Below are 27,271 nucleotides of genomic sequence, written 5' to 3'. Positions count from 1 at the left end.
CAGGTTATTAAGAAGACAGATATTCTTGGGGGATGACAGAAGAAAGTGACTGTGGAAGAACCCCTGACATGAGAGTATTTCCTGCCTCTGGAAGTGAGGTTGTTTCCCTCTGGTGTCCTCAGAAGAACATGTTATATACTGTCTGTTAATTCAAATCCATAGGTCTTTGATGGCACAGGTTCCTGAACTGTTTGGTGTTGTGGGCTATCATCCTTAGGAAATGAGCATGATATATGTGATCACAGCATTTAGGAAGAAGTACCTTACCTGTGAAAAGACATAGCTGGTACTAAGAGTCCCCAGTGTTCCTTTTGGATGAACCCAGGCCAGCTCTGGTTAAGCCAGGCAGTGCTGAACATGACTTAGGGAGGTTGCACTCTGGTCTTTCTAGTTCTCCTTTCAGCTCCTTGCAGCAGAGACAGGGAGAGACCTGTTCTGTGGGGAGGAGAAAAAAAGAAGTTACACTGTGCTCCTTCTTGAAAAACAGAAGCTTTATAATTGAATTTGTCCAAACAAGAGCAAAGCATAAATTTGATATCTACTTCTTAGGTTCCTGATAGGAACCATCTTCCTCCCATCTTTGCCTCTAAGCTCCTGTGTTAACTTCAGGGCCACTTCTTCACCTGATCCACAGTGGAGGGACGTTTTAACTTGTCACTTTGTGAGGTGGTTCGAAGTCTGATCTCAGGGTATAAAGAAACTTCCTCAGGAAAAATTGCTGGACTAGGATCCTGTGATTTCTGTAAGAACGTGGTGTTTAATTATTGCTAAACACATGAATAAGTAGTGATGGGATTCACTGAGAGCATCAGTACCTACCACAGCATCTTGCTGTGCTGGGCTCAGTCTGTAGCCTCCCAGGAGATCAGCTGGCATTTAATTTTGATCACTGCAGAGACTGATCTTGCAACAGTGACTGACTTAGCTGATGTGTGTGAAAATGTTATTAAAATGGGAAAATGTCTCTCCAAAGAGATTTTGCTTTGCCATTTAAAAATCCCATGTAAATGATGCACATAGGATTTAGAGTGGGAGAAATATCAGAGATAATAATAATAAACCTCTAATACAAACAGGTCAAGTTTCACTCAGTGGGATTAAGGCTCAGTCATATCTCATTCAGGAGTGTAGTATTAAGCCGTCTTTCAAACATGACAAGGTTTATGTTTTCCCTGAGTTGTTTCCAAATGAGGAGGGAAATCTCAATTAATTTAAATTATTGCCTGTTGTCAGTCCTGCCTCCATGGATTTTGGAGTCAAGCCTGATGCCATAACCTACAGCAGCAGTGATGGATGTAGGCTTGCCATTGACAAGGAAGCAATAAGTTCCAGAAAGAGGTGCCCAGCAGGGGAAGTGTTGTCTGAAGAAGGGGCACAAAGTGGAGGACATGCTGTCCCATTCTCTGGGAGTCATCGATGTTGCCATAGAAATGAATTTGAAAGAGTGGATTATTTTACCCTCAGGAAAACAGAAGTTTCTTTTTTCCCCTAATGCTGACTGCTAGAAAATCATAGCTATACATGGAAAAGACCAAATCACCTTCCCTCTAGCTGCCTCTGGACAGAGCAGTTATCAAACTGAATGCCTGTATCTCAAAATTGTGAGTTCTACCCCTTTTCTGGCAATTCTGTCCCTTGGCTTGGTAGATTGCACTGATAGAAACTCTTTTTTTTAAATGATACTTCACATTTTATATCCATCTGAGCAGCTGAATCAGGGAACTCACCTGTAATGTATTTAAGATGTATGGCATGTGTGAATCCTCACTGTGTTGCAGTCAGATCCTCTGACTTGCTTAGCACCATACAGACATGTTGTTATATTTAGGTACCATTTACGCTGCCCTTTTTCAACTCTGATCTTCAAATACATGCAGGAAGTTACTTTTTCCTGCTTAGATGTCACTTAATAAAATTAAACTACAGCAGCTACATTCATGTGTTGTAGTATCTGTGTTGTTGTCATTATCCCAGATATTGGGGGCTTTAGAGATGTACTGCTTTAGCAGGATGGAATGTGCCAATCCTTCATTTGTGCAAAGAAAGGTACCACCTAAACTCAGGACACCTCCACTCATTACACTATACAAATATCAAAAATTTCAGGGATTCTTTTCATTAACTAGCTATCAACATTTGTGATTTCAAATGAATTTGCTGGGATTGTCCTTGCTTGGGAAAACTCTTCAATTTACGCAAAACATCTGTCTGAAATGTGTCTCATGTCAAGTGATGTAGGCTCAAACTGCTGCTTTTCCCACAAGTTGATTCCTCTAGTCCTTTGCTGTGATGTTTGCCAGCCCTTTGTTGTTTTGGGACATTGTTATCATTGTCCCTTCCATATTCTCCTGAGGGAAGCTGGAGGCAAGAGCTCCCAAGAGCAGATATGCCCACAGAAATTTCAGAAAGGGAAAAATTTCATCCTTTACATTTTACCATTAATTTTAGCTGGTGTGCGATTTTTTTTTTTCAGACAGTGAATTTTTAATTTGCAATAGATTCTGCCTCTGAAAACCAGTGTTAGCAATTAATAAGGCACAGCAGCTAGGGATAGAGAAGCACATTAATCTATCTAGAAATCTATACAAAACCAGGGCAATTTTGGGTACTGAATTTTTCCAAAACCACCTTGTGAATGAATTGTAGATCACTTGAATTCATTAACAGGTTTTCAGATCCAATTTCAAATGGTGAATTAATTTCAGAAAAAAAATCTCAAACCTTTGAACAGTCATTTTCCAATGACTAAATAGACTGTAAGATAAACTTCATTTAAGAAGTTATTTATATTAAAAAACTTTCTCAACTCCCCTGAGATTTGGGAGTTAACCCTTTTGATTCTAGTCCCTTGCGCACACACACACACACACACACACACACACACACACACACACACACATATATTCTGCCTCTCTCTCTGGACAATTTAGCTCTTGCAACATCTTGTTATTAGCCATAATCATTACTGCCACGGTCGTTTTGCTGTTCCATTTCCTCCTCTCTCATCTTTCCTGGTTCTGCTTGTGCACTACAGTGATTCCTCTCTGCCTTGTAGAATTAATTTTAAACATGGAGACTTACATGCTTCAGTCTTTAGATGGCACCAAAACTGAATGCACTAATTAGGGAAGCTTTATGATTTCTATTATTTCCCAGTCACAGAGAGGCTTGGTTTTTTTAGAGCCTGTGAATGTTCTGGCTTGGCAAAGCTTTCTAGGAGTTCCACATATGCTGTCTGTAGTGCAAGGCCTTGTGTTGATTAAAGGGCACCATCTAAACAGAAGCAATTACACCAGCAGCTTTGAAGTGCAATGTATATTGGCAAAAACAGTACTGAATTGAGATGCAAGAGTCTGACAACAAAACATAATCAAATTCTTGAAATATAAAACTAAATAGTGAGGTTGTCTGATGTTGGTAGTGGTCCTTTCAATTCCTTCCTGCTCTAGCATATGAAGCAGTCAAATATTTTCTTTTCATCGCAGGGCATTATTACCTTTAAGGAGCTTGTTTATGTAGTGACTTCAATTTGTCTAGATGGTATTGACTGAAACAAAGCAATGCATGAAATTGCATTTCTAAAGAACCAGTGCAAAATGATATGAAATTAAAATAGATAAAGACATTAAGTGCTCCCCAAGGGCAATAACAGTGGTACTTAATGGTCAGAGACAAAACTAGGAGTTATTTACTATGTAAATCCTTATAGACAGACAGACTTCTGATAACTTGGGCTGTGGTGAAGGAAGGTCTGAAATTGTTGCTTTCTTTCAGCCCTAATGCTGGGTTGGTCATAGTCCACTCAAAGGGATCCCTCCTGGTCTCCAGCCCTTCCCATATCCCAGTTTTTTTTTGCTTAACTGGTTACTGCTTTCAGAGCACCTGTCAAAGAACTGTCAGAAGGCCAGAGTCCTAGAAAGCTGAATGGGTAAGAAAAATTAGCCAGGGTCATTTTTCTTGAATTTAAATTGAATTATGTATTTAAATTGAATTCTTTCTCTTATTTCTTTACTTATATTGCACTTCCAAGAAGCATACTTCTATGGCTTAAGAGCAAGTGGCCCAGAAGATTTGAACTTTAACAAGTGTGAACTGTACTGCTAAATACTGAAATCTCAGACTTGAGAGGTTGTTCAAGAATTACTCAAAGAAAAACCGCAGTGTGTGCAAGCATGTTGTACTGTCTATTCACTCTGTTTGGATCAACTCTTTTTTTTTTTTTTAATTTTCTAAATACACAAGTAGTAACAGCAAAAAGTAAAAGACAGCCAACCCAACAAGTCTGCTTAGTATTGGTCGAGCCAACAGCAAACTTTTAATCTTAGATGTTAGTAAATTTGACAAATAATCTACATGTCCATTGAAACTTCTAAGAAACACATCTCAGCTTTCCCTGACTATTCAAGGGTCAGCTGCAATCTCCTTTCCATCAATGAGGAAGGTCTGAGGGACCACCATGGTCACAAGAGCAAAGGGTGACAAGGTTTGTGAAGTGAAGGACTCACCCAGGAGCTACAGGGAACCTCTGACCTCTGTTAACTACACTCAAACTAACAAGTGGCAACCTGAGTTTTAGAAAGAGGCATTTTCTGAAGGGTTCAGTCTGTCTCATGTGCCTGACTGCTCACACAAGCATCAGCACTCATTCCAGTGAGATCTCTTTCAGCAGTGGCTCACCACTCAGAGCACAGTTTTGATGCATCCACTTTGGCACTGAAGCTGGCACGACCTGGTTTGTTGCTCCTCTGACCTGGATTGCTCATTGCTGCTTATTTCTGCCTGTACCCTCTGTGACTGCCCCCTAGAGTGTACTGTGGACATGGATCTCTCAGTGAAGTCCTGGAAAAGATTATGGGACAGATGGAAGGAAATTTGCTGCAGCCATGTTATCCAGCAAAGCAGGTCTGTGTAACACTGTAAGACTAATGAAACATTGGTAGCATGATGAGTGATAAGTGAGTCCCTAAACCCTCTTGGTTTTGAAGAGCAGTGTGGCCAGCCCTCTGGTGAGGGATGTCCTGGGCTCACAAGAGCAGCTCTTCAAGGCAAATTGCAACAGACCTTCTTTGCTCCTCTCTGGTCACCATAAGGCTGTACAGGCTGAGTTACACTTCCTGAGGAGTTAGCATCCTTGACGTGCTTTGTAGGTAAATGAAAGCTTGAAACACCAATTTACCAGCTCCTCTTCTGGGCCTTGAAGTTTTCTTGGGTAGATGCTGAGTCCCAAGCAAATAGCAGCCACAAAGCAGCCTGCTTTCCATGTTTTGTCTTGAAAGGGTAGCTCGAGACAGATGCCAGCCACAAATCCCTTTATTTGCTTGTTGTATTAGCCTGTAAGCTGTGCAATTCAGCACTGGAACAAGTCTCCAGTGAGGCTGGCATCACCATCCTTGACAATTTTCAAAACTTTCGGACAGGGCCCTCAGCAACCAGACTGCTTTTGAAGATTATTTTGAGCTTGTGCTTGGTTTAGATGGATTCCTAAAATCCCTTCAAACCTGAATTATTCTAGGTCTCCTAGAATAAAACTCCTTTGTGTTGATTGTTTGGACTCATTATCTCCTTTCGTTTCTTTACTGTCTGGTCTCCCTTAAAAAATTCACTCCCTTAAATATAATCGCCTCTGTCTTGAAGAAAAAAAAACAGATCCACAGAAAAACACAGATGACCTAAGTGGAAATTTTAGTGATACCATTACATCAGAGCAGGGCTTTAATTAGTAGGCCTGAAGTAAAGATAATCAATTCTGCCTGTATCTGTTACAGACACATGAGAGGGATGCTAACCAGATGGAGACTGTCATTCGTTAAAGTGAAAGGTGTCTTCTCTAACCTTGGAGAGATCTCTATTCCAACACTGTGCTTTCTTTCTTGAGCAGCTCAGCAAGGCAATAACTATGAGGGGAAGAAAGAAAGAAAAGGATTCAGAGATGTAGACCTTGAGGAAGTCAAAAGCTATCATACATGAAATATGGTTTTTAACTTTTACATTGCTGGTGGGTTCTTTCTCAGGAGCTGCACAAATTTACCTTAGCCTGTAAAGAACAATTTCATTCCTTGTGGATTTAGCCAGGAAGAAAGGCACTGTGTCAGGAAAGTCTGGGCACAGAAGGAAGGAGGCAGGGCTACACGTATGCTTTCCATTGGAAAGATGATTCTTTTACAGTGATGCAACAGGGTCACAAGGGCTGCACACATGGCTCTGGATCTGTGTTGCCTCAGAGAAAGCTCCCATCACAGAGAGGAGAGGAAAGCACTGTGGAGCAAGGCTTCACCTGTCCTCAGGGTCTCCAGTCTCCCTGGAATATCCTGTCCTCTATTCAACAGACATGGCAAGGAGACTTTGGCCAGACCAAGCACGCCCATGTTCACAGATGCCCATTGCATCCATTGCAGGGGGGAACAGCCTGAAGGATGAGCAGCAATTCCTGTGTCTGTTCTAGAAAAGCAAAACTAGGACCATTAGGGAAAAAGTAATTAGAGACAACATGGTAGGATTCCAACTGTCTTTTATTATGAGGTATTTATGATCCTGTGTTTTCTAAATATGCCTTGCTGTTTGCTGTCTTGGAGAGTGGGAGAAGTCTCAAAGACACCCCAAAAATGGCAATATGGTAAGAAGAAAATAAAGGAGAAAAGCGACTAAGATAGAAAGATCCATTTTTCTTAAGTGTCTAAGGGACTTAAGAGACCAAATATTTGGTAAATTTACCTCACTTGAGGCACTTCTGATAATTTACCCAATTTACCAGGAAAAAACCCCCAAATTCTAAAAGCCTGGCACTAGTTATGCTGGAGGCAAAACAAACCTTATTTATTATGTCTCTCACTACTCTGTATATCCTAAGCTTGGTGGTGGATCCCCAGGGAATTTCCCCTTGAACACATCCTGTCTTAGCACAGAGCAAGTAATGTGTGAGAGTGCCTAGAAGGAGTCACTGTTTTTGAGTGACAGCATGTAAACAGTACAGTCTCCTGTAGAAAGGCTGTCTGCTGGTATTTCAGCTCTCTGGTAGAGATTCTGTTTCCCCTGTAGTCTGGCCTCTCCTTGTCTGTTTGTTTTGTTATCATTTGTATGGAGATCATCAGATCCAAGTACATTTGACATATGGAGATAACAGTCAGGAAAGGAAACAACATATGGCAGACAATTCATATCCATCAAGATCTGACATAAAACCATTTTTAGCAATAGAAAAAGAAGAGCAGAAAAAGACAGCAGGTTTGAATTTAAAATAAGCATGCTGCTCTAAAAAACAGGAGGGCCCAGGACTTGTTTTTCTCAATGAGACCATTGCTTCACAAAAGCCAGCACCTGCTGATGTTTGAACACTGGGTTAAAATCCCCTGTAGTGCCCTGGCCACCTCCTTGTCGACCCTCATGACCAACTAATGACTAATCTCAATGCCCAGAATGAAGCCAACTGCACTACCTGTTCAGCCTGTTGAGTCACTGCCTTGGGCTGCTTCTGGGCTAATTCAGCTGTTTAGCCCAGGCTGTGGGGAGGAGGGAGAAAAGGAACATGCACAGGTGCTAAAGGAACATGTACAGGTGCTAAAGGAACATGTACAGGTGCTGAAGACTGGGTGGGTGCAGGGACCCCAGAGCATAAGGCTTGGCTCTGCTGTCCTCACTTGTGCCCTGGAGCAGCACCACATAACTGATTATGTGGTCCAAGTCCTTCCTCACAAGGCACTAGCATTGCCTCTTGGAAAGGCAGACAGGACTGAATTCAGGATGAATTAAAATCATCTAATGGGTGCTTTGGATGAGGACTCCTGGGTCTTAGGGATGTCCTAGGCTTCAGGCTACTGCTGGGACTGACTACCTCAGGTAAGGTGTGGATGTATACCACAAGAATGGTATTTGGATTCTTTCATACAAAATAAAAGCTGGTCTTTCAGTTTGGCTGAATTGAGCTTTTGGCTGGAGAGGAGCATTTTGAAGGACTGCATCTAGTCCAGACATGGCTGTATATGTATTATTTGGATACACTGGGAAGTTATAAAGGAATGGAGATGCTTTCCAAAAATACTGTGCATGTCACTAATCTATGTAACTTAGTAATAAATGGAATTTCTTCTGTAAATGTTACAGCCATTTTTCCCTAAGGGAAACCTGGCCTTTTGCAAAAAAAGTGGCTTTTCACTTTTACTTGGTTTCCCTTTTATAGCCCTGTGGAAGAATCCTGCAGGACAGAGATGCTGATTTAAGGATGAGAAAACATCTGCAAGGGAGTGTTTACATTGCCTACCCTACAGAGGTCTCACAGCATCCCTCCTGTGCCAAGAGGAAGGAGCAGCCTCAAGCTCCTTCTTATGAAACCAAAAGCTGAAAAAGAGAGGAGAAATAGACAGAGATATATTTTTCAGGGAGGATCTTCTCCCAGTCTATTTTCCTGATGTTCTTTTATATAACTTCTGGTGTGGCCAACCCTCTTTCTCTTCTGGCAATTATTTTCTCATCTGTTATTTTCTCTGCTCCAGGAGCAGAACAGTTGAGCTGTAATGGTGGGGTTTGCTGGTACTGCATCTCTGTAAATAAAAGGATAGAAAATCTTGTGGGAAGAAACAAACACTCTCTGAGATGGACAAAGCTTATTTGGTGATTCAGGGTACCTTGCTAGGAATAGAATCAGTAAACCTCATCTACGGGCTAAACATTGACCTGAGTAGGGCTATGTGACAGAGGAATTCGGCCAAATGTTTCTCCCATTCCTGTCTGGGTGAGCAGGAAGGATGAAACCTTTGTCTGGTTTAATGGGGCATCAAAGCCTGGCCCTGTCCAGAGCCTCACCACAGTGGCAGAAGAAGGAGGTATTGCTGCTGAGCACAGTAATCCTTTACACATGCCAGCTTGGAAGGCTTAAAATGCAAAATGGCATTTCAATGTTCAAGAATAGCAAGTAATTTGATGGCTGTAACCGAAAAGCTTCCAATAGAAAAGCAATGTGTTCCAGGGCTGCATAACACTGCTGATAAAATTGCCTTTGGATTCCTTGTCTAATATTCCAGCCTTTCTCTTGCTCAGCAAAACACAATAGCTTGCACTAAGCCTCCCTGAGAGGGCAGCTAACAGCACATTTACTAGACACTTCAAACATTTGATCATATTTCTCCTGAGTATATTAAATATCTGTTAATGTCAGCAGCCCAGCCTGATCAAAATGCCTGCATTGCTAGGAAAAGAGTGTTTAATATAAAAGATGAAATGGGTAAGCAATCACTTACTGATGTCTTTTAGAAATGGATAGGTGACTACCTAGGCTCACCCTACCCCACTTCTTCTGGACCCCTGTGCCCAGCCCTGCTCTGCTACCCCCCTGTTGCTGTGTGCTGCTCTGAATGCATTAGAGTGGTTATTCTGAGTATGCAGGAGATGCCAGGAATAGTTTCAGGTTTCCTGCCTCATCAAACCAAATTCAATCTGTAAAAAATTAATACACCCAGAAGGAACAGTTAAAAGCATCTCCAATCAATTAATGTTAAAATGGGGGCTAGAAGGCTGATTTGTTAAAGGAAACCCAATCTAGCTCAGAGCTCAAGAGGCTACTGAGATGAGTTACAGTGATGAGTCAAGCTGCAGTGCTTCAGAGGAGGGGAGCAAATAAGGTATAGGTTCAAGCAATCCATGTATCACTCTCAGCTGCTCATTGCTTCAGTCTGGGGGACCCCAAAGGCACACTCTGTCTGGGGTGGGCCAAGAAGTCTCAGCAGAACAAGTCTTCCTCCCAGATTTCCCACAAGGCAGGAGGTGGAACAAGTCTAGGTGCTTGCACTGGCCATTCAAATCTTCTGTCCTTTCTTCCAGAGCAACTGGAGAGAGAGTGAAGGATGCAGCCAAGAGCCTTGAGAGAGCTGCACATTTACAGCAGCCCCATGTGTACTGCACTGCTCACTCCAGCGACTCAAAAGACAAGTTGGTACACCATCCTCATAACTTTGCCTTCAAAAATCATAAGTCAGAAAGAGGTAGATGAAAGAGGTTCTTTATTGATATCTGAACCTTGTTGACATTCAGTGTTACTTTGTGATGGAAGGTGAGACTTATATAATCTCTTGACTCCAGAGCCTGGAGCTTCAAGACGCAGTTTTAAAGGCATGAGGATAATAAGTTTCAAGAATAGCCAACAAAGATCCTTGTGTTGTATTTAAATCTATGTAATTTACACACATGGGTTCAATCTACAATTCTTGACAGCCTTTTGTCTGGTGGGCTAGTCTTCATAAAGCTGATTTTATTTTTTTTCCTTAAATGATGCCTTGATTGTTTCCAAATGGTAGAAAACTTCCAAATCCTGTCTGAAGCCACATTTGAATGAAACCTTTTCAAGCATGTTTTCTTGATACCTGCTGCCTTAAAAAAAAATAAATATATAACTAACCAAATAAATAAACAATTAGGTACACATCCAGCTGAAGCCTATTGTCACCACTTTGTTTCTGATTAAGGTAGGTCACACTTTTCTTCCTTCCAGCGATTAAGTATTTAGATCCACTTATACTTTAATCTCTTGCCTTTTTTCCTGGTCCTTTGTTGCTGTGTTATATCCTCACAGTAGAGAGCATTGAACTAAGTGGTAGAAAAATGGGAAGAGGGAGTTAAGGCAGTAATCCAGCTTTGAAATAAAAAATTGGCCTGAGGTTAGTGCTTGAATCTAAAGAGCTTATCGAAGGCAGAAGGGAGAAAAAAAAGGACTGACAAGAGAAACTGAGGCAATATAACTGAGCCAACATTAGTGCTTATCTGGATGGGGTACTTGAATGGAGTCCTTGTGGCAAAGGGTTAATTAAATTGCATTTCTCTGAGTGTTGACTGGGCCAGGACTAAGAGTGAGAGATTTTTGGAAGGTTATGATACAGTTGTTAGGGTTGTTAGGTGACAATGTAGTTCAGCTGGTGCTGGGCTATGCTGCTTGTGGGCTGCTCTGGTCAGGGAGGGCTTCACACTGCCATGAGGAGGAATCAGAGAGACCCCATAAGGTTCTGAGATGGAGAGTGTTCATATTGTACTCCTCACCTTCCCCTCTATCCCTTTGTTCAGGCAGAGGAGCACTGCACCCCAGAACAATGGTCACTTGGTTTACAAATCATTGCCTGTGAGATTTAGAGTGTGTTCTGGGCTTGATCTTTTCTGAAAACTATATTTCTGTTGGAGGTGGGAAGGAAATTTTGTGGACACAGTGATAGTCTCATAGTGATGAAACATGTCTGCCTGTTAACTATCACCTCTTCTATATTCTTTGACAGTAGCAGCAACCTCTCCTCTGGTTAAATTAGAAGAAACTGGCTAGAGAGAGCTCAGGTAAAGCCAGACCAGATATTCTTATGTTCACTAAAAGAAGTTTACACAAAAATACAATTATTGGTCTCCTCTGTCAGTAACCAGGCATGCCAACTCCATAATGCTCTAGGTTACACCTCTAGTTCTGTGCTGCTTGAAAGCCAAAATCAATTTCCCCATGAAATTTTGAAAATAAAATACCTATTTAAGGAGACATTTTGGGCTCCATGTGTGCTGCATCACAATAAGATATAAACTGGGTTTTGCTGAAAATGAGCATTGTTATTTCATTTATCCAGGTCTGGGCAAGAGGAATGATGTTTCTGCAGTCAGATATAGGAAACTGCATGCCTCACTTGTGCCCTACACTAAGATACAATAAACACAGTGTGGTGCAGCTTTAATTTTAATTCAAAATAAATATTTCCATAACCTACAAAATTCCTCTAATACACTTATCTGGGAGAACACAAAGATTAAAGAAATCCCGCTAATTCCTTTATCTTTCAGATACAGGGCTGAAAACAAAGACATCCAAACCTTGAGCTGTTTAGAAGAGGAAGATGCCAAAATCTGTGCCAGAGGTTTGACTGCTGGGATACTCATGGCTTCAGGTAAGCTTCTTTCCCTGGGTTGTTTAGCATTTCAGAGGCCCTCTGTGCTCCTCAAGGAGAGCTGTGGATTACAGACATAAAACCTTGCCTAGCTTGCAGCCAGGGCAGAGCAGGGGGAGTACAAACAAGCTAATCCAGGGTGCCTTCCTATCCAGCTGCCTGCCTCTGACCCTGGCCAGCACTGCATGCTTCAGAGGAAGATGTAAGAACCTCACAGCAGGCAGATGTAGGATAATCAATCCTTTCAACCTTGTTCTCAAGCCCCATTAGATCTCATCCTGATCCCAAAATAGTTAGAGGTTGGATTAAGTCTTGAAGGATGGCATTTAATATACTCTAAAAATTGTTGTTATCATTAACTCCCTTGACTCTGGAAACTAATGTTATCCATAGACAAATATATTTTCATTTTGAATCACCTTGTGTCCTTGGTCTGCTATAGCAATGAGTACATAGGCTTAAACACCTGTTTGCAAAAGGTATTTAATATTTCTTTCTATCTGTGGTGATTTTGCTGTGATTTTGTTCACTGCATGTCTCTTTTCCTGACATTATGAGCTAAGGAGGAGGGATAAAGTGAGTATACTCTAAAGATTACACATTCCTTCATCATATTATTGTATAAAAGGTCTCAGAAAATGAATTGTTTCAGCAGCTTAAGCATTGGTTTGGCAGCCAGCTTCCAGCCCCACTCAAAAATACAGGCAGATTTGCACCTCTCCCCAGCACAAACTCTGATCCACATCTCAGTCCAAATTTCTGACCTAGGCTGACTTTGGTCCCAGTTTTCCCAGTCATGGTCAGGATAGGCAAGGTCTTATAGGAAAGCCATTTTTGCAGACCACCCCTCCCTTGGCAGCCCTTTCCTGCCCTGCTCCAACTGCAGCAGTAGCTCCTGTCTCTCTCCCAACACTAACCCTTCCACTCACCCTTTCTGTCAGCACAGCCTTACCCAGGACTCTCAGGCATCCTGGAGGTGGAAGATCTGTCAGTCCAAAATGCTTTTCCAGCTTCCCTGTTCCTTTGGCCTCCTTTTCACCCTGCACCATTTGCAGCTCCCCTATTATAGTGATTTTTAAACCTAACCCTTGCTAATAGCCTTGTCTTCTGCTCTTTCCCTAGGATGTCTTCTTAATATTTTGCTTGAATGGGAACCACATCCCCATTTAACTTGTGCAGTATCTCTGAGGAAGTTTTAGAGCCTATGAAGAAATGTTATGTGTAGGATTTCAGCTGGATTTGTAGTGCTTACATAGAATTGCTCAAATATTTTTGAGATTTTGAATTAATTTTAGCTATCTGCTATTGTTTGTGCACAGATTGAATCTGCATGGATATATCTACAGTGATGACTTGGACTGTCTCCTTGTGTCACCTTCGTATCTTTTTTCCCCTTTTCCAATGTTCCTTATCTTTGCTGAGTGTCATCATCATAATAATTCTTATTACTCACCCACCTAAAAATTTGTGGCTGGTGCATTTTTGCTATTTCAGTTCCAGTCCTTTTTAGATTGTTCATAAACAGAAGCAAATTAAACAGTGTGGAATCCAGACTGGAACCTTGAGGCATATGATGTTTTCCCGGGTGAAAATAGGCCATCTGATTCTTCACTTCTTTCCCCTTTATTAAAGTTTCATCAAAATAATAGTTTTCTTCCTTCTCTGAATCCCTACAGTTTCTCTTTTTTGTGATGTTTGCTCAAAATCATTTTGATAGTCTCAGTAGGTCATGGCTTCCCTCTGACACGGCCTGAAAATTATGAGAGATTAGTGAAACACTTTTGCCTTCTCTGGCTGTCATTTTAAACACCCTGTTACTATTTTCTTCTCATTCTTAACGTTACTTTCAAGAAAGAATGGCGAAAACATTTCAACCAAGTGTAGCTTATCAGACTGCAAAAATCTATTTCTATTACCATTCTGACCATACCACCACTCAGCACACCCAGGTTTTTAAATATGGAGATCAGTAGTAATTGGAAGAGCATGAAAAAGGGCAGATTTCAAGAGCTTCAGGCTTGACTTTCCAAACAGTTTGGTACTAATACCTGGGACTGGAGTTTCACAGACCCTAAATCAGTGGGAACAGAACTGTGTTGGAAACCTGACCCAGAGCTGTGCTTTGGCCTCTCTTAACAAGCTGATGAGTCTTCATGGCACAGTGCAGCTCTGTGCAGGTAACAACCTCAGCTTCCAGAGATCCAGCAGACCGTTCAGTGCCCAGAAAATTAGCCTTTCAGTAGTGCAAAGCAGCTTCACAGCTATTCGCCTTCCAGTTTGGATGATAATTACAGCACAATTAGTTTGGTGGCCTTTGCCCTGTCTGTGTGTGGTTGCACCAAGAAGACAAGTTTATGCTTTGGAAGTCCTTAGAAAGTGCCTGGGAGAGTGTATACACTCATCCCCCATCTCAGACAATGAAGAATCCCCTTTCTGATGCCACTTCTGCATGGGGTGAACCCAAAACCTATGGAGGTTGCTTCCCTGACATGGAGATACTGAGGTGAACATGCCCTTGCCTCAGGCATTCACCAAAATTCCCCTCTAACCCTCACAGTTTCTTCAGGACTAGGAGACCTCTGAGATCAGGCTGCTCATGTTCCTTCTCCCAGGGAAGTGCAGCTTGTCCAGTGGGACACGTGCTTCACTGCAGCTGCTCCTTCAGGCTGTCCTGGCTAACAAAGTAGCCCTTGACTGACTGCACGTGTGCATCCCTGGTGTTCTGCTATTGCCTAACTCTGCTGAGAAGGAATGGGTGCTGCATTCGACGACTTAGCTTCTCAATGGACACAGTTCCTGGAAGAAAAACCTAAGCTAAACTAAACAAAACCCACAGAAATCAAAACAGCTGGGAAATGCTGCTCCATATAATCCCAGCTGTCCTGTCCTGCTGCTAAGAGGAGCCATGTGGCTGCTACAGACACATGCAGGAAAATGATGTTATTAGAGGCATCAGGTATTTGTTCAGCAGGCTGTGGGATGCAGCCATTCCTTGGGCACTCCAGATGTATTTACAGTATTAAAAGGTCAAACAATCTTTTTATTTCCCTGTTTGCTTCAGAGGGTTTTGTTGAACATTCTCATTATTCGTTGTGGTATTTCTTTGATTTAAGAGGATTTCTCTACACAGCTGTAGTTATTACAACGCAGTGTGTGTGTGTGTGTGTGTGTGTGTGTGTGTGGTGCATGTGCTATTACAGTAACAAACTTCTCCTTGTAGTAGATATTTATTTTGAGAGCAAAGCTTTTAGTTCAGTTGTGCATGTGGCAGTAAAGACAAGATGCACCAGGTAATTTGGAAAAAGGAAAAATGAGTGAAATGGAAAAAGACACAAAATTAATAGAGTGATGACTTCTGTCCCTGTGTTTGTTATGGCCTCTGTGCCAACTATTAACTTACTTTTCATTACCTTTTTTGACAGACAGAAACCCTGCACAATAGCATAGAGACCCTGAGAATGGGAATTTTCAAATTTTTGTCTTCACATAATTTCCTTCTAATTGCAGGCAGCAGGGCTTTTGGCCCCATTGCAGAAAGCCTCTGAATCCCAGAGCAGTTGTCAGGCATCCTTCATGATCCCCCTCCAGAACTTGCCTGTTGTCCCTTGATCACAGCACCCTTCCAGAGGGGAGTGTCAGAGAGGGAGGAGAGGCAGCAGAAAAGGAGTTGCTGGAGCAGGAAGCAGCAGGAAGCAGCTAGACACAGCACACCATCCCTCTGATTTAGTGAGAGAAGGTAGAGGCAGTGAGGACTATCTGCAGGTTTAGGAGCAGTAGGAATGCTGGCATTATCAACCAGGGAAAATTAAAGATATTATAATGAAGGCAGGGAGTCAAAGGCCTTATGTCATTATTTCCACTCCATATTTGAAAATCCACAGCATATGGACTTGGATAAGGCTGATTACTTCCCAGAAGAAGTAACCAAAGAGTCTGCTAAACATTACCTATTAGGACAAAATATATCTGGAGTCTTGAGAGGGTTGGCTCAGGAAACATCTGTTTTTAATGAGCCTAGGAGTGCTGGCAATATTGCAGATGACTGCAAAGGTCTTAAGTTTTTTCAGTACTTTGCCACCCCTTCAGATGGGTGCAACAGGAGCAGTTAAGATAGTTATAAGCTGAACAACCTGAAATTAATATCTGGCAAAATAGTGCACAGGGAAATATGAGGTTCTAACTGGAAATATAATTAATATCAGGCAACTCAGCTTTCAGGGAGGTAGAGCCTATTAAACAGAACCACTTTCATTTTGGATGTGATTACAAATTCAGTTATCAACAGAGACTGCAGAGAGATAATGTGCTTTTGCACTGCGTTCAACATGCCCCAGCACAATATTTTGACTTGAGTCAAAAGACGTAGGGAATGCTGACTGATGGGAGTGAGGTCTTTAGGAAATAGTTAGGAAATAGTCTGTGTCCAGTGTTATTTCCATTTCTCTATCAGTGATCTTGAAATAAATATAAAATTGCTGCTGATAAAATCTGAGGATGACACACAAACTGAAGGAGTAGCCAATAATGATGGAGACAGAGTGGTTACACAGAGAGATAGGATGGTGCAGTCTGCAGTGCCCATTTCAATAAAATGCTTTTTAATGTTGTTAGATGCCAAGTCATTCACCTGGATTGCAGGGAAACCAGTTTTGATATGGCCAACTCTTATTCATGATAGCCCTAGCACGTGATTTGTTTCCTTTTCTTTACTCTTTTTTTTTTTTTTCCATCTTGAAATATCTGTTAGGGTAATACATTTGGATCTCATCACTGACTGTTTTGCAAATGTTTTTTTGCCAGCACAGACTGTTTTTAGGTGGTTGCATATGTTAGTGTTAGTCTCCTACAGGTGAGGGTGACAGTGTTGTACCAGCAGTGAGTGAATCAGAGTTGGTGGAGGTGACTGTGGAGACCTATTCTGTGCTGAGCACATGTCACTCTGCTGCTGGCACTTGCCTTCTCCTTGTGTGCTTTTCCTACCCAGGGGCAAGCTGATTAAAGCAGCTCACATCATCCCTGAGCTTGGTGCTGTGCTTGTGACTAAAGATTCATACATTGGCTGATAAATTACACCAAGTCAAATGTGCATTTAAAGTTACTTGAAGCACTTTCTTGGACAACTGCCCTTCCCAGTTCATTATTTGGGCAGTCTCATACCATCTGTCCAAGCCACGAGCCCAGCTTACTGCAGCTGGGTCTTCATTAATAGACTCCCAGGGTTCAGTCTTTATGCTGCGAGGTTTGAAGGGTGATGAGCATCTCACACTGTCTTGGGCAGGGTAGGGAAAGTCACAGTAGTAGAATTTCTCCAGCTTGCACTTGCTTTACAGCATCAAAACCTCATATTTCTACACAATAATGCAAAAGATGATACAGGGGGTGTCTATTTCCAGTTAATTATTAGGAATATCTTGATTTCATGCAGAATCCCAAGTGAAAGTCAAAAATCTTAACAGAGAAGTAGCATGTATAAAAATGGATCCATTTATAGATGCTCTACTTTAGTAGGTTTTCCTCCTTGAAATCAAATATCACTTACTCTAATGTAAGTCCACAAAGTCCTGTGGAAAATTTTATGGTCACAGATTTAGAGTACATTGTCTCCACGTCTCTTTTCATGGATCACTAAACCAGGCAGATATCAACAAGGGTGCTGGGCTCAAGTCCTGACTGACTTGCAGGACCAGTCAGCTCTCCCCCATCACTTCAAGATGCTCCTCTACATGCTCATGGCACCCCACTGAACACATTCAAAAAGCTCCTGCCACTAAGCTTGTGAGAGCTGATGAGATCACAACCTGGGAAAACAGCTTTATTAAAATAGGGTATTGAATATTGAACCAATTTCTCAGACGTGCTTCTCTTGCCGTTAACCCTGACAGATCAATGGGTTTAAATTTCTTTTCCTAATGGGCTTAGCAGGCTTTGATAAAAAACAAATGTATCTGTGAAGTATTCTCTCTTTCTGTCCAGGAGACTGCTTCTTGATACATACCCAGTTATAAACAGCATAGTGATTGTTAAGAGATTTTTCCTCCTGTGATGGTTTCATATTGAAAGGAATGAGATCCTGTTAATTGTACTAATCATGCATCTTTCAGAACTTATTTAGTGGATTATATACTGCCTCCTCCTCCCCCTGCTGAATAATCAATGATTTGGGCATACTTGCCTTTGGACTCTTTTTTAAGCACCTGAACCTGCAGGTGGTTCCCTTCTTGCTGCACTAGAAGGGAAAGTGGTGATGTAAAATGAATTTCTGTGGGGCTAGCAACCAAGGAGTTAATCCCCTTTCCCTAAAAGTCCCCAGCCTATGGATGTTGTTTCAGGTCTATTTACAGGAGTACTGATGACTACAACAAGAACTATAAAGGAAACATGAACCTGCTTCATGTGGTGATGCGGTGAAAAATTAGATGTCTCTGGAGAGCTGGACCTGAACAGCTGTTCCAAGGTTATGGGGGCTCCATTCTGCCACTGCCTTCACCAGCCTGTGAGAAAGAAATAGGTACAATCTCCTTAGCAAGAATGACCCAGCAGGGAAGAAGTCTTTCCAGGCTTTCACTTCTTCCAGCCCTTTTTAGCAGATGTCAGGGAAATTGCAATTCACCATCAGCACAGAGCCTGGGGGACTTCCTACACTCTACTCCTTCTCTCTGAAGCTGATGATTGTGTGGATGACTACCTCTGCCCTCTTCTCCCTTGGGATAAAACTACCTGAGCTCCTACTTAGGGCTCCTCTGAGGGACCTCCTGGGCTTGCTTTGTCCAGTCTCATGACCCCCAGTAAACAGTGGAACAGGAGTGTCTGGGTCATTTCATTTTGCTGGGGGTCTTATGTGAGCTGGGTTAGTCTCAGAATCTCAGCTTGGGCAAGGGTAGGGGACAGGAAAGTGCATAGCAGAGGGACATGAGGTTCAGGTGACAGGCATATGGGAAGTGATTTTCAAATTTCCTATGTCTCGTTCTCTGAATAATTTGGGACTCTCATTTCCTATGACCATCCTGTACCATTTCAGCAGTTGACACCCAGGCTGAGCATGTGGTGCTTCTGCACCACAGGGGACTTTGTGCACAGACTTGGGGCAATGAGAAATCAAGGATTAATTTGGCTTGTCCTCGCAGTGTTGGCTTTTAGGTTGCCTCTCTGTGACAGAGAAATTTCAACATCTGTAAATAATTCTGTCCTCCAGAGAAGTGATTGCCTGTATTGCATTATCCGTGAAAAATTCTTGCCCCAAAACCTTATTTGTGGCTCCATTAACCTAAAGAACTCATCTGAATGCTCCATTTGCCTTTTAAATAAAGAACAAGTGATTGCTGAGGACTCACATCCCTATCATTTTGTGTTGCTTTCCTCATTATGAGAGGAACATAAGGGTCCCCGATCATTATTTCTGACTCTGTCATTAGCAAAGGTCTGGAAAGCATGTTTTCACTCCATTAGCCTTCAGAAATAAAAAGAATGATTGCATAAGTCAAGAATAATTATTTCAACCAGCTCTTCTCAATGTATTGCTGTGGAGCAGGCTGGGATCTAAACAGGAGCTGACAAATTAATTTATATTATTTCTATTTTCCAGAAAAACCACCATGTTCAGGACTGATTTAGAAATACAAACAGCTCTATTTGTGGTTTAATGTGCCTCTCCGATCACTTATGGCAAACATCAGGAAGCTAATCTTTTCCTTCATGATGTCTGCCAGGATCCCTGCGATTTACCCCCAGAAGAGTGGTAGAACAGAGACACCCAGATCTGTCATGGTCCTTTTGTTTTGTTCTCAGAAGTGTGTGGATACTTATGTTAATCAGGATGAACCTCCTTCTGTAATGATACCCTTCTGTGATGATGTTGAAGTTCACAGTTATTTGATGGCATCTGAGTCCAGGCATGGACTCTTCTGAATACGGCATTTTCCATGTTCAGAGAAATTTCATCTTTGCTTTAAAGAAATGATGGAATGCCCCCTTTAAAAGACCAAAATGCAGCCATTTTTCTTCTAGATACAGTATTAAAACTTGCTGGACCTCTGATGAGATCTGTAATTCCTTAGCAAGGCATGCTTGCCACCAAGAAGGGCTCATGCAGGATGGTCTCTTTCATGGTGTCTTCAAATGTGACAGCGACAGTGCGTAGGAGGGGGCAGTGAGTCAGGGAGATGGAGTCTCTCTGTCCCACCACTGCTTGTTGTCAGCAGGGACAAGCTGCTTCACAGCAAGGATGGCAGCAGACAGTAGGATGATATGATAATTCAGCCTTGGATAGACAGCACTACAGAAGAAGCATAATTTCTTATTTTGACTGAAAATGTTCTTATACTGCTGCAGATAGTAAAGTTAATTACAATGCAGCTGAGAGCTTGGAGTGAAACTGGATTGAAAGAGATTATTTAGTCCCCTTTTCCAACTGAAATAGATTTTAAACCTTTTCTTAAAAATTACCAATGAGCCTGTTGGCATGAATGAAAGCATCTCCTATAGATCTATGCAGCTCCTTTTACCACAAGTTTCTCAGCTGGAGTCTTTGGTGGAGGTAGGAAAGATCACATTTTCTTTGTCAGTGAAAAGTTGTGAATTGTTGTGTTAGCTTTTTTTTTTCCAACAGGTGTATGGTTGCCAAATGAGATGTGGATTGCAGCTTGAAAACATAGGTATTCTGTGCACAATGTCATTCAATAAAAGACAAAGGTGATGAGCACAGAAAAAAAAAAACCCCAGGTGATACTATGAATTGTGATACTGTGCCAGAATTTTATGTTAATTGCACACCTTGTTTTCCTCACCTCTGAGTGTGCTAGTTCCTAGGAGAGGAAAGAGTTCAAAAGCTTGACTCCAGCATACCCACAGAAAGCCTGCAGTCATTCACACTTCACTATTAATGCAAATCATAACCTGAAAGACAAAGAAAGATGTCCTCTATCTGACAGTGTTGTAAAACAACTATCATGGTCCCTTTCTCCTCTGAACAATCTTCATGGAAACCTAGCCAGAGCATCTAAGATAGAAGAGTCCTCTGACTGGTAGTGTAAAAAAGACAGCATCAGTCCTGAGACAAGGAATTCATCTCAGCGACTGACCTGAACTTTAAAGGATCTGAGCCCAGGCATGCAAAGAATAACAACTGGTGCATTGTCACAGTGCCTTGTAAAAGCAGGCTGACATGACCATCAGTTTTGCTGCAAGATTCATGGTACAGGTAAAGTCCCATCAAAATGTCCTACCCAACAATGGGTTGTGCCTGGGGAGCTGTGAGATATGGCCCAAATCTACATGAGATGAGCCTTCATGCCACTCCAGAACTGTGACAGTGACACATAGGCTGAGGAGGTGTTTTGAAGCATTTGGGTGATAAGCCCCCAGAGCTCCTCACAGACATCAAGGCTAGAATTACTGCCAGATAAAGTAGAGTAAAAGTAAAAGTAAAAGTGGAAGACAAGATAAGGAACACCATGTTAAGGGCTTCTAGAAGGATCGTGACACGGACTGCAGGTTCTCATCTTCAGGTTGCAGGACATGTCCCTGTGAGCTTTCTCTAGTGGGAAAGTCACATACTAGGGTGCTGAAACAGCTTGCTGAAACATGGCTGTGTTGTAATTAATAAATACACTAATAGAGTCTTCATTGCATTATTAGGACATTTAGAATTTACTCTGGGAAACCTTTCAACTCCATTAAAACCACCTTTGTCACAAGATAAAGTGCCGCTCATAATAGGCTCATTAACATGCAGACTGCAGTTCAGCCCCATCCATTAACAGCTGGCAGGCAAGAGTTTCCAAAAAGACCCCGAGAAACATTTTCCCTGACCAGGGCCTGGCTTCCTCAGCATGTCTGTTAGTCCTGTGTGGGATGTTTCATGCCAGGGAGCTCATGCTACCTCACTGTGCCATTTATATGTACTGCCAAGACCAGCTGTAATCAGTTAGGGACCTGGAAGAATCTGCCAGGAGTTCCCGCCCTGCTGCTGGGGTCTTTATTTGACTCAAAACTGCCATGAGCAGAAGATGCCAGCCCTGTGCAAGAGCCGTGGGCATTTTCCACATCTCTCCCACTTGGCTGACTCTCATTTAGAGCCCAAGTGTCAACTGGTCTGATGAAGTGCATCAGAGGCAGGCGTGATGATTAACAGTGAATGATAACAATGGCATTTCAACGGTTGCTAATAGGCTTCCAAACTTAATCTCTCACGCTCTCGCAGAGATAAAGAATAGATAATTCTTCCAGCAACAATGACTACACAATAAAGTTTGCATTTGCTCTGTGTTGATGAGCTATGGTGCCTGGCTTCACCCAGTGGCACTTTTGAGACCCCAGGGCTGGGGGTGGTGCCAGCTCAGGATTTTACGGATTTCCCATGTCTTGCAGGTCTGTCTCCTGGAGCAGGGAATTAATGTCTTTGTTCTTTCCTTCTTTCTAAAGCCCAGTTCTCCAGCCAGCAACTGATACGGAAATACAGACTATGGGAAATTGAAGTTGTCCCTAAGTAATCTATCTGAGCTTACAACTTTTGGACAAAACTCACAACTTTGGGGCACAATTTATTGATGTGAGTTCTGAGGATTGTCGTTCTGGGTCTGGCACATCCACAGTAGGGGAGAGAGGTATAAAACTGTCACTGGGCTAAGAGGCTCAGCAGAGAAGTTAGACTGGGCTGTAAGGATGACTTTCTAAATGCTGAGAGGAGCTTATCTGAATGAGATGAAAGCCTGTCAGTGACTGAGGTAAATGAGGAACTTGACATGAAGATTTGAGACTTCAAGGCGTTGCATTTCAGCAGCCTGAATGCCAGGACACCGAGACTTAACAACACAGATTCACGGAGCAGCTGAGCTGCAATGAAACTTTCTGCTGGATAGGATCCATGGACCAAAGCACAGTGAGTTCAAGAGAGCAAAACTCCTGCTGAAATTGTAAATGAAACATGGGCAGCCTGCTTTCTTTTAGGATGGTGCCTGCCATGAGAAAACCCTCATTCCCTCTGGCCTGTCCATCATGTCATGGTGCAGACAGCAGTAAACTGTGGGCAGGGCATTGTCACTGGAATGAATGAGTGTCCCATAGCTCTGTATTCCAGGAGTTACTGTTTGCTGCCTAAATTCTTACAAAAGAAAAACTGTTCCTTTTCTTATGTCAGTCTAAGTCTTGCCTGTGTTGCTCCTGAACTGCCTGGCAGGAGATCAGCTCTTTCAAAGATGTTTCTCACATCCCTTTTGAACAGCCCTAAATTCAAGGTCTAGAGCAAGAACTGTACAACCAAGTGGCAAATTCAGTGAGAAAACTCTAGTTTTGGGGCAGGCAGGGCAGCTAAACAGAGAACATATCCCACTGCTAGAGAATAATGTGATTTAGTGGACTAACAGCAAGACATTATGGTTAGGTTTTACAGCTGCTAAATGTGTTAGACCTTAAACAAACATCTAATGGGACTTTAGCCTTCATTATTTTGAAACATCAGGCTTCAGAGGACAGTAATTTTCTTATAACATCCAGCATTGTGTCTTCAGGATAACGGATATTATTTTAAAAAGTGAAGGCAGAGTTCATCCCTGATGTATTAAGCCTGATTCAGTTTATATTTTTGCATTTCCCCTTGCACTGAATTCCTTCTCCTTTTCACTCTGCCTCTGGTATCCCAGCTGTTCACATTTCCTTTGTTCAAATGAACCCAAGATGCAGATTTCGGTGAAACCAAGAAAATTTGCAATTAACTCCACCTTTTTAAAAGAAAATATTATGTCTGTGTCTTGAACTATGCTTTGTGTAGCAGCATGGCACAGTTCCTGTAATTGTGTCCTACCAGTTTGCTGAGCCCCTATTTTTATAGCAACTGTATCCCTACAGATCTCCCACAGAGGAAACAAAAGATGTTCATTATAATCACAGCTGGGCTGTCCTGAACCCCTCTTTGAAAATCAAAGCAATTCAATTATTCTTTTTACTCTTCATTTTTACTCATTTCTGTATTGCTGGTTTTATCTGGGGTACAATATGGTCATTCAAATACAGGTCAGGGCTGGGAATGACTCTAGGTTTATTTCTTGCACGATATTGAAACACTTCACTAGGTTTTGGCACTGTGTTATTCCCTTCAAAGAAAGATTTTTTTTTTTTTTCTTCCATCTGTATCTAACCTCTTCTTACCATGCATGTATCATACCCTGAGTGGCTTTAACTCACTAAGACAGCAGAAACCACCCCAGAAATTAGGATCACATCCTGCCAGGCTAATGATTCATACAGCTCACTGAAGGGTTTGGTGGGCAACAAGAATGGGCTCAAAGGGCCTGGAGAAGGAAAGGTTATCTCACAGGATGAGGGGAAGTGGAGAGGTAAAGAAAGACAACAGGGTGTTTAGGGATGTGCCCCTGTTGACGGAGTGACCAAATTTTAAGCAGACAAAGAATAATTTGGTCACTGTCTTCGTCTGCTTAAAAAGGCAAAAAGCCCCGAAGTTCCTCTCCTCAATTTAGTATAAAGACACCTCATAGGAGCTTTAGGACTTCACCTCAGACCTGGGGCTCCCTGATTGGACAGGAGCCAAGAGGTCTGGCCTAGGTAATTCACTAGAAACAGAAGAGAACAAAGGAAATAATCACTTTTGTGGAGTGTTTTAGCAGGAGCAAGAACCTCTTGCCCCTGGCTCCAGTTTTCTCTGTAAGAGCTTTGTTATTTTGCCTTTTATTAGACCTTTTTCTGTTTCCAACACAACCTCAGAAGCCATCCCACTGATTTTATTCCATTCCAGGTAGCAGAGCTATCTTGGGTGTAATGAGTTCCTCTCAGAGCTCATAAGACCTGGCTCGAAGAGTAACACATTCAGGGTGAGGGAGACCATCCCTTCCTTTAAGCAGAAAAGGCTGTGTGCGCTCAGCTGACCATGTACCAAGACTTGGTTTCACTATGACAGAGCATAGGTGGATGCATGGTTCTTTTGGAAAAGCTATTTATTTTTCATGGGGAAAAGATATTTTTTAAAATTTCTGCAATGCTATTAGGAGACAAACAACAGTCCTATGTGCACACCCCTTTTCCCACTTCCCTTTGCAGAGTCAGAGGCAGTTCTTGTTTACAGGTGGCATCTGAGAGAGGCTCTGAGTGTAGAGTCCATTTAGCCCACGTAAGTGGTGAGTCTTTTCTTCATTCTAATTGATCTGCAGTTCTTTTTTGTATAACTGGGGAAGCAAAATGCCTCTACCTCAATAAAACTCTGCTTCTCACACTCAGTCCTCCAAGGTTTTAATTTATTGTATGTACTTTGTTCCTGCCCAGGCTTCCCCTCAACACCCCATGACGTCTATTACTGTGTATAAAAATGATCTGAGTTGACACAGGACTGAGTGGGCACTTTGCATTATCAGCTCCAGCATTTGCCTTTGTGCTTTATTTCATGCAACAAAAGCGTAATTCACAGCAAGGTGATTTCCTGAAAGGTTTTCCACTGACAACTTGTCTAAAAAGAGATGCTGCTTGAGGAGACAGAGAAATGTGTTTCTTCAACCCATTCAGCAAAGTTACTAAGGAAATCACTCAAGGCTTTGATGTTACTGCTATGGCCTGAGGTGCATGTGGCAGTTTCTGGGCTCCTGGTACCACTGATATTTCATGAAAGAAAATGAAATCTTGCTAATTCAATGAGTATTATTTTGGTCAGGTTTGGTCCACTTCACTGCACATCATGTCATCCTATTCCATTAACTTTTTTTCACTTCATTTTAGAATTTTTTTTTAAATTTTGATTGCCATTTATTTCATCATAATTCCTCTCCTGTGTGTTCTGTTCACTTCATTCCCTGATTTCAAGACTTTATTTCCTTTTATGAAATGAAGAATTTTCATTTCATGAAAGGAAGTGAAATCTTGCTATTTCTATAAGTATTATTTCTGCAAGTTTCAGTATATTTCACTGCACTTCATGTCATCCCAGTCCATTTAATTATTTTAATTACATGCAATATTTTTCTTTTTAATTTTTTAATTGCATTTCATTTCATTTCATCATAACCTTCTCCTCTGTCTGTTCATTTAGTTTTGTTCCCCAGTTCTGAGATTTCAGTGAACATAATTTCAGCAATATTTAGGACTTTTAACTGCACTTCATGACAGTCCATTCCATTTAAATGTTTTCACTTCATTTCAAAATTTTCTTTTTTTCTTTTTGATTGCATTTCATTGTAATTTCTGTCCTATGTGTTTGGTTCAATTTGTTCCCTGATTTTGAGATGTCATTTTGACTTCCTTTCATGAAATGAAGGCTCTTCATTTCATGAAAGGAAATCAAATCTCAAACTCAGGGAACAAACTGAAATGAACAGACTGGACAGGACATATGTTAGAAGGAAATGCAACTAACAAAGGAAATGAAATCTTGTAAATTCAATGAGTATCACTGTGGCCAGTTTTGGTCTGTTTCACTGCACTTCATGTCATCATCATTTAATTGTTTTAATTTAATTTCAGAATTTTTGGGTGTTTTTCAACTGCAATTTCTTTCATCATAATACATCTCCTGTGTGTTCATTTCACTTTGTTCCCTGATTTCGAGATTTCATTGAGTATCATTTGGGTAATTTATGGTCCTTTCATTTCAACTCATGTCATCCCATTCCATTTAAATATTTTTACTTAATTTCTTTTTTTTTAATTGGAATTTATTTCATCATAATCCCTCCTCTGTCTGTTCATCTCACTTCATTCCCTGATTTCGAGACTTCAATTTTTTTCATGAATCATAACTGGGGCGGGGAACTACCCCTCTTTTCATGGTTCTGGGGGCTGTGGCATTAAGCTGCAATGTTTCATCTGACTCTCTGAGATCACCACCAGCCTCTGACCTGCCCTGCCTCTCCTGCAGCCTATCTCCTACCTGAGCACACCAGGCTCACTGGTCCTCACCAGCCCATGTCGTGCCACCCGAAGCAGGGACATGCTTGTTGTGCCCTGCTCTCTCTTCTGCAGCAGCAGTCTTTCCACTGCTGCTGGCTGAGCGGTTTTTAATTATCCTCCTTGGACTTTTGTACACCATAATCAACAGTTAATTGCAAACAATCAGACAAATTGGTGATCTAGGGAAATAGGGAAGACAGAGGGGAGCAGGGACTAAAGCAGGAACTGACTCCAGCGATGGGCATGGCTGATGGCAAACAGCTGTTTGGAGTAGAGGGGGCTCAGTGGAAGAGGAGCTGCCATGAAAGCCAAAGCATCTCTTCTTTCCTCCGTCCCTGAAGCATCTTCACTTCACAATTCACTTCTGGCACATCACCTCCCTTGTAAGACAATACAGCTTGGTTCTGCTGGCAGCATTGTTAGGTCTCACTAGTCTGTGGAAAAAAACAACACACTGGAGGATGGCAAACAAGGAGACTTAAAAGTCACAG

At 41.8% G+C, this 27,271-nt stretch overlaps 1 long non-coding RNA gene across 1 annotated transcript; it reads left to right on the top strand.

The window, feature by feature from the left end:
- The first annotated feature begins 11,247 nt into the window (after positions 1 to 11,247).
- Positions 11,248 to 13,576, top strand: LOC135444961 (uncharacterized). The gene is made up of 3 exons (XR_010439384.1): positions 11,248 to 11,304; positions 11,794 to 11,897; positions 13,217 to 13,576. It is a non-coding gene; the product is annotated as an uncharacterized LOC135444961 (long non-coding RNA).
- Positions 13,577 to 27,271: the final 13,695 nt, after the last annotated feature.

The sequence above is a fragment of the Zonotrichia leucophrys genome, chromosome 3 (genome assembly GCF_028769735.1).
Source record: "Zonotrichia leucophrys gambelii isolate GWCS_2022_RI chromosome 3, RI_Zleu_2.0, whole genome shotgun sequence".
Lineage (NCBI taxonomy): Eukaryota > Metazoa > Chordata > Aves > Passeriformes > Passerellidae > Zonotrichia > Zonotrichia leucophrys.
Note: the sequence above shows the minus strand (reverse complement) of the source record. Positions and strands in the feature narration are given on the sequence as shown.